The sequence below is a fragment of the Chrysoperla carnea genome, chromosome 4, assembly GCF_905475395.1.
Source record: "Chrysoperla carnea chromosome 4, inChrCarn1.1, whole genome shotgun sequence".
In the NCBI taxonomy this organism is placed as follows: Eukaryota; Metazoa; Arthropoda; class Insecta; order Neuroptera; family Chrysopidae; genus Chrysoperla; species Chrysoperla carnea.
The window spans coordinates 23,729,974-23,737,503 of record NC_058340.1 but is presented as its reverse complement, the minus strand read 5'-3'; the positions used below and the strand labels follow the sequence as shown (position 1 = coordinate 23,737,503).

General features: G+C 29.1%; 1 non-coding gene across 1 annotated transcript; it reads left to right on the top strand.

Moving 5' to 3' along the window:
- The first annotated feature begins 6,303 nt into the window (after window positions 1-6,303).
- Trnam-cau lies at window positions 6,304-6,375 on the top strand. The gene has a single exon. It is a non-coding gene; the product is annotated as a tRNA-Met (tRNA).
- The last annotated feature ends 1,155 nt before the right edge of the window (window positions 6,376-7,530 follow it).

Genomic DNA, 7,530 nt, shown 5'->3' with positions numbered 1-7,530 from the left:
TAGCTTATCAGGGCCCAAAGGCTATCAGGGTAACTTTTTAGGGCAGAAATGGCCCCGATACTCATGATATACTTTTGATATGTTTTAAAAGCGCTAAACTGAGTCTGACTTTTTCTTACTGAGCTACACAAAATGCTTTTAACCAACTTTAATTTAGAGAAAGTCCGCTCATATTTCGCAGTGGATAGGAAGAACAGTGGTATGCACACATCTGGATTCATGGACGAAAATAACGAGCTCTTTCATTGAACTGATCTTTTGAAAATATCGTAGAAATGTTGTAGAAATTAAAAAGCTATTTCATAACACATATTATCTTTCTATTTTAGTGGCACTCTTTGATCGGCCAGTTTACTGTAAAAATGTGAATTATTTGGCCTAAAAGCGTTTGGAAAAGTGTCATAAAGTCATGGCCAGACCTTGTTGCTCTATGATATATAATATTAGAGTATATGAACCACATTGTACAACAAGTATACACTATATACCTATATTATGATGTGTTTGTATGTACAAGGTATATAAGTGAATTATATAATAATTGAAGATGAAACTTAAAAAGTAGGTCACTGCAAGAATATTTAATCAGATTTTATTTTATCTATGTTATATGTATACATACAACAACATATATTTTAATAGATATACTACAGTTTGTTCATTTCAAAAGTATCCACCCTTAATAACTCTTGATCTGATGTGAATATTGTTTTGTGTGAAAACACGTGCATTTAGATATCGAAAGGAAAGTTCAAAAATGGTACCTAGAAAATATTGGGTTTAATCCACCCTCCAGAATTTTGAAATTTCTAATGGCATCCTAACTTCATTTGAAAGGGCATCAAATTCTCTATTCAATCATGGTGTAGAAAGAAAATAGATTAATTGGATCTTAAGATAGACAACACATAAGATGCAGGAATGAAATCCATTATAATTAAAAAACATTGCGGATTGGATTATTTTGCTAAACAAAACATACATTCTGTTTTCGAGAACAAGTGTACTTAATCTATCTTGCTAATAATAATGAATTTCATACCTTCTATCTTCTGTGTCTATTTTAAGAACTAATCGATCAATTTCACTTTTTATCATGGTTGAATAGATTATTTTTTCCCTTTGAAATGATGTATCGCAAGGTATGGTGTGCCATTGAAATTTCAAAGTTGAGGTGGCTGGGAGTGAAGAGATGAAATATAAAATTGTCTAGGATCCGTTTTTGATCTTCCCCCTCGATATCTAAAACGATGTTTTTTCACTCAAAACAATAATCACATTAGATCAAGACTTATTAATGGTGTATACTTGAAATGAACACACTGTATAGTACATAGCAATTTTACAGGGTGTCATGAAAAACTACGCCTAGTTGATTGTTCACGGTGGATCGTTTTTAAAAAAAACAAATTAGCTTCAAACGAAGTTTTCGCGAGTTGAAGAAAACATTTTGCAAGAGAAACAAATCGTTTTGAGAAACATTTAAAAAAATGGACAAATAATTGTTTTAAATAGTGTTTGACTCTAAAATAATGAAACTCGCATTAGTTTGAACGTTTATTCGCAGTACATTCCAAGTTATCACGTTGTAGTTCTTGTATTTTCAATTTGAACAGTGTAAAGCAGGTATCTCGAGAAGAAAAATGGAACGAATTTTTACCGGGGCTATCATTTTCAAGAAATTAAATTAGCCAAATCGCAGAAAATTAATATTCATTTATTAAAATATTATTAAAATTAATTATTTAGAATTAGGAAATTGAATTATATTAGGAAATTGACTCGAATCATATATATTGGCAACGCATAGAAGCACTAATTAAACGATTTTCCTTAAATAAGAAATGATTATTTCCAGTGCCGTCCATTTTTGCTACGTAAGGTGTATTATTTATCGGTGATAAGTCTTTCGAAAATTCTTCTGTTGGAACGAAGAAGTTATTTGGCATTCACAGTTTTCCTTTTAAATCGAGAGACGTATTACGAAGATAATTTTCTTGAACATCTGGTATATTTAAACATCGTTTTGATATCAATGTATAACGTTTTTCTTCGTATTTCTAAATAGCGAAATCCAACTGTCTAATAATAGAATGGTAAAGTTACTGGAATTCATATAATTTTTCTATATATATTTCTATTATTTTCTATATATTATCTGCATTCAAGAAGTTTTTAAATAAAATTGCTTATCACGTTAGACAGCTCGGATATGTTTCTACAGGTGACATAAAATTTTATTTTATTAAAGCAGACCTATTACAATTGCATTCTCCTACTTAGTGGAACGTATAAATATAATGAATAGAAATTACGTCATTATTTAGAAATACGTGGTATTCTTATAAAATAATTGCCACCTTTTGTAGACTAGCAAACTCTTTGAGTACAGTTAGACATATGCCTTTTCATTTTTATACCCGGTTTATCTTACTATGAACTAACAAACTTCACTTTTTCTTTGGGTCATTTGTTTAGCATCGAAAAGTTATAATTTTTTGTAGAAAAAAAAGTATTTATCTCAGAATTTTGTGCCATCGCTCCTGGAACATGTTGGCATTGTCATCTACATAAAATATTATATCAAATTAATATTTATTGAAATAAAAAGGAGTTTGTTTTAAGTAAAAAGCTTTGTATTTTATATTTTATACAATATATACAATAAATAAAGTCGCGTTGGTTCTATGGCCGCGAAAATTTTCAGTGTTGAGATTTAAACGGGACTATCCATTTTGAAAATCCCTAAATTCATTTTGACTAGTTTCGACAATTCAAATACCTCAAAACTATTAACCGTTAGAAATTCTGGATTTAGAACTGTGACATAAAGTTCTTCACCACCCTTTTTACATAATATTTATGTCAATAAAACTGTAAGTTTAGCTCATTAAAGTTTTCTTAATGTTTTGAAAGTGAATTACAAATTGATAGTAAATAATTATGATAGATACATATAATATACTTTTCTATTTCTTTGATGTATACATTATAAAAGAACATATAAAATCAATGTAGTGTAAGAATTAAATGATCCATTTATCATGAACAGCGGAAATGAATGCTTAGTAATAATTATTGTTTTACATAAACTAATCATTTAGTCTAGGCGCTGAGCAGTTTTGAGTAGAAAAAACACGTTTCAATTTCAACTAACAACAGCTATCTTGAACAATGTCTTCTTGTAATGGCTCAGAAAATCTAAAATGAAATGTTCAACATATCTTTATGTTTCATAGTCCCGACAATGTACAAGTACCACTTTGGGAATGATTTCTATGTTTACGCAAAATGTTTTTCTACATTTTTTCGTTTACAATAATATCAAGGTATATTAAAAATAATTAATATTAATATTTATTCTCTGCTAAGTGAATCTGCCAGTTTATTTGATTTTATCTTGCTGGGCTTTGCAGTACCAACTACAAAGTTTATTTATGCGAGTTTTCAACTATTACTTCAGCAGGAAGTATGTATAAAAAATTGGATTAGGATTTTCATATCTCATTCAAAGGTATTACGAGTAAATCAGCTTTAATAATCACTCCAATAAACCCGCTGGTTATTACCGTTACAACTCTTGATACCGCCTGTACTAATATTACAATCTGCTTATCATGATAATTACTTCACGATTTAAAGCTTAAACGATTAAGAATATATTATGAGTATTATGATTACCTATATGGTTATACCATGCATATATGTAATATGCACGGTATACTAAGTTTAGTCCCAAATTTGTAACGCTTAAAAATATTGATGCTAATTAGTCCATTTCCGGTTGTCTGTGCGTCTGTCCGTCTGTCTGCCAACACGATAACTCAAAAACGAAAAGAGATATAAAGATGAAATGTGGTAAAGTAATCAGCACTGTCTATGCATGGTATTTCAACAATTACCTCAGTCAATTGTTTGTTTTCACTTGTTTAAAATTATGTTTACTATGAAATATTGTAATACGTATAATTAATCAATCATATGAAGCATTGATATGATTGATTAGGGAAAGCTTTACAGACATATTTAGAGCACATAAAATTTCTATTTCACATGACCTAAGTAAATATCATTTAAAATTATCACATACAATTTGAAAAAGTACTGCAATATTTGCTTCTTTTGAGACGATTCAATCAATACCTATATCACAATAATGAGTAATGACAATGAAAATAGATGATGTTATTGAACCTGACTAATTACCAACATGACGTCATAATTACTTCACAAAATTATAAGGTTATAAATCTTTATCTACTCATATTTCATGGTCATTGATTATTTGTTGATATTTTTAAAAATAAGATAGAATTCGTCTTTCCTGGATGGATACGTGTAAATTAACCTTCAACGAATATCATCAAGAATTGAAAACAAAGTTGAATAAATTTTTTTTTTTCAGTAGGTGAAAATCTCAGACAAAAAAGACTTCGAATGTCCCAATAGTGTAGGAGTCAAACCCCGCTAAAAACACCTCGTACAACTGAGCTAGACTCATTTAGCAACTTTTCTTTCTTAATGATCTCGGGTTTGTGGATCTATCCAGGTGACTAGTCCCATAGTTGAAATTGTCTTTCTCCCACATCGACTTTAATTCATCTTCAATTACTTTCTCAGCAAATCTTGTGATTTCCGCCTTTTAAGTCTTCTTTTTATTGTTGAGGCTTTCTCCAACATGGTTATAATTGCTTGATTTTCATGGCAATGGATCCGTTGGGCATGGCTATTAGCATGGACTTTGCAATGTTAGAAATTGGAAATTGATCATTTAATTTGGTTAATTCCACTTTAACTTTACGTTCCTAACTTAATTATTTTGATTGTAGGACGTGTTTTGTTTATAAATAGCGATGTTATTTTTAGGATATAAGTATAAGAGCTGAATTCTTTAATAAAAAATATATATTTTGAAAAAGGGATAAGAATCGAAACACGTGTCAAGAAATAACAATAAAGTGGAATTAACTTTTGTCTATGGTTACTATCATCTATTTAAATGAGTTTGTCGAAAAAACCAGAGATGATAGCAAGAAAAGGATATTATAATTAATCAAAAATATCTTAAGGAGCTGAAAAAAATTTTGAGTCCTATGTTATTTATAATTGAAGAACGCCACCTACAGTTTCCACTTAAGTATAATTTTGCAACAGGGTGCCATTATTTTAGATAATTATTTATTAATAATTCAATTCAATTAATATAATATAATCAAAAATATAATCATTTCTGTCGAGTAATTACTGAAAAGTATATATTTTTTTAAAATATTTGATTTTCCAAGTCTGGTCAATGAGTTCTGCAAGGTGGATATTACACACTTTTGCACTTTGCCAGCTTCGTCAATGAGACCTCATGTATTATTAAAATTATGAATAACACGTAGGTACATATTTTTATTGTGAAACCAAATTTTTACATTTGTTTCGTAATTTTTTGTACTTTATATAAGTCAAAGTATCTGATACATGATACTTTTAATAGTTTTTTCTCACGGTATACCACTTAACATACGAGGGGAGAGACTGTACTCTTCAATGGACCAATGGACATAGAACGTAAATAACTTCGTCACTTCTGTTCTATGTGAGTGACTCAAATTATATGTAGCCTCTTCGTGTCCTTGTTCCATTTGTATGTATGTGAATACAAAATACACAAAAATTTCACCCTGCTTTATAAATGATACGAAGTACATTATTTTTATTATGAAATCAACCTTTTATATTTATTTCAAATTTTTGTGTACCTAATTTATATAAGTTAAGGTCCCTCATACTATGTTACTTTAAATCGGAGGTGACTAAAGCAATAAAACCATATTAATAAAAATAGTAAAACAATTATTCGGTACTCACCATTTTGAAGGATGTAACAATATTCCACAACATTTTCAATAATTTCAGGAACATAAATTGTTCAAAACACATAAACGCACAATGATTAATTAATTTAATTAATAAAATATTTAAGCACTCTGAAAAGTATGTTAAAGAATTATCGTCATATATTACATAATTTTCACATAAATTTTCTCATATATATGTAAATATTATTACACTTGTTCTCGTCTTTCATATGAAATGAAAAGAATTTTTAATTATAATAATTTTAATAAAATTTAAACATAAATCTAATAAAATGTATGTACAGCTTACATATTATAATGTGGGTATAAATAAATCAAGTGCTATAATGGTTGCATATACGAGAATTGTGATAGAATATATATTTGGTTGGAAAAACACTGAATGAATTCATGCATGTTTACATGTTTAAAAATTAAAAAGGATTTACCTACAAGCAGAGTGGCGCAGTGGAAGCGTGCTGGGCCCATAACCCAGAGGTCCGTGGATCGAAACCACGCTCTGCTAGGATAATATTTTACCAAAAATACAAAATCATGAAGAACGTATTTGCTATCATCTAACTTCGGTTGATCATTTATAACTTCCCAATAAAGGAAGTTATTGTAGTTGGTCAGATTTTTGAAATCGAAATTATCAACATTTCTTTATGTTTTATGGTTTGGACAGGCCATTATTGCTAATTTTGAAGTTTTGGGAAGAAGGATGTGTTTGTATGTACCTACGATCAATATCGGATCAAGTGGTATCGACTTCGTTGAGGTGTCGATCGAATATTTTTATAATTCTTTATTATACTGGAAAGTTAATTTTTGTGACCTACAGGACCAGACCCATCCCACGGCTTGTTTTTTTGGTAGATAAATGAAGATTATATCTATCCTCATAAATAGACCATTTTACGAGCTTCCCAACTTCCCATAATATGAAAAATTTCCTTCTTTCATTCGTAAATTATTATTTATCGACCCCACACTTAATGTATTTCATAGTATGGCCCTTTCAGATTGTTTGATTTCGTAGCAAAGAGTTAGGAATTTCTTGAAAATACCATATCGTTTCATACCGAGAATTTATCTCAAGGCAAAATGTTTTGTGTAACTGAAATGTTTTTCAGTAATGTCTATAGTAGAGTTAAATGGCAATAATTTTTCAACATCCTATAAAAAAAATAGTTGTCCTTGTTCAAGTATGCAATATGTTTTATGTCATGAAATTTATTGGCAAGAAATGATATTATTATGACAAAAAAACTCCGAAGAGTTTTCATTTCTAAAATTTCCATGAAAATATTTGTTTGCAAAAAAAATTGAACGAAGTTCATATAAAAATATGGTCAATCAATCGTAAATATATCTCGAAAAGCATGAATGTTATTTCAGTGAAAAGAATTCCATGTTAAAAACTAATAAATGATTTACCTTTTCAAATTTTTACTCTAAAACTTTATCACCGTTTATCTGGAAAATGAAAAATCTTTGGCTGTATGCTTATATGTGTTTTGCTTATTTTTGTGTAAGGAATCTCGTATAAAAATTTGTTGGTATATCCGAAAAATATGATGCTGGGCAATCTAGATTTGTTCATGTAAAAATAATATTTCAAACACAAAAAAGGTTCGTGTTTAAATTCTAATTAACCTTCAAATATAAAATAACATTT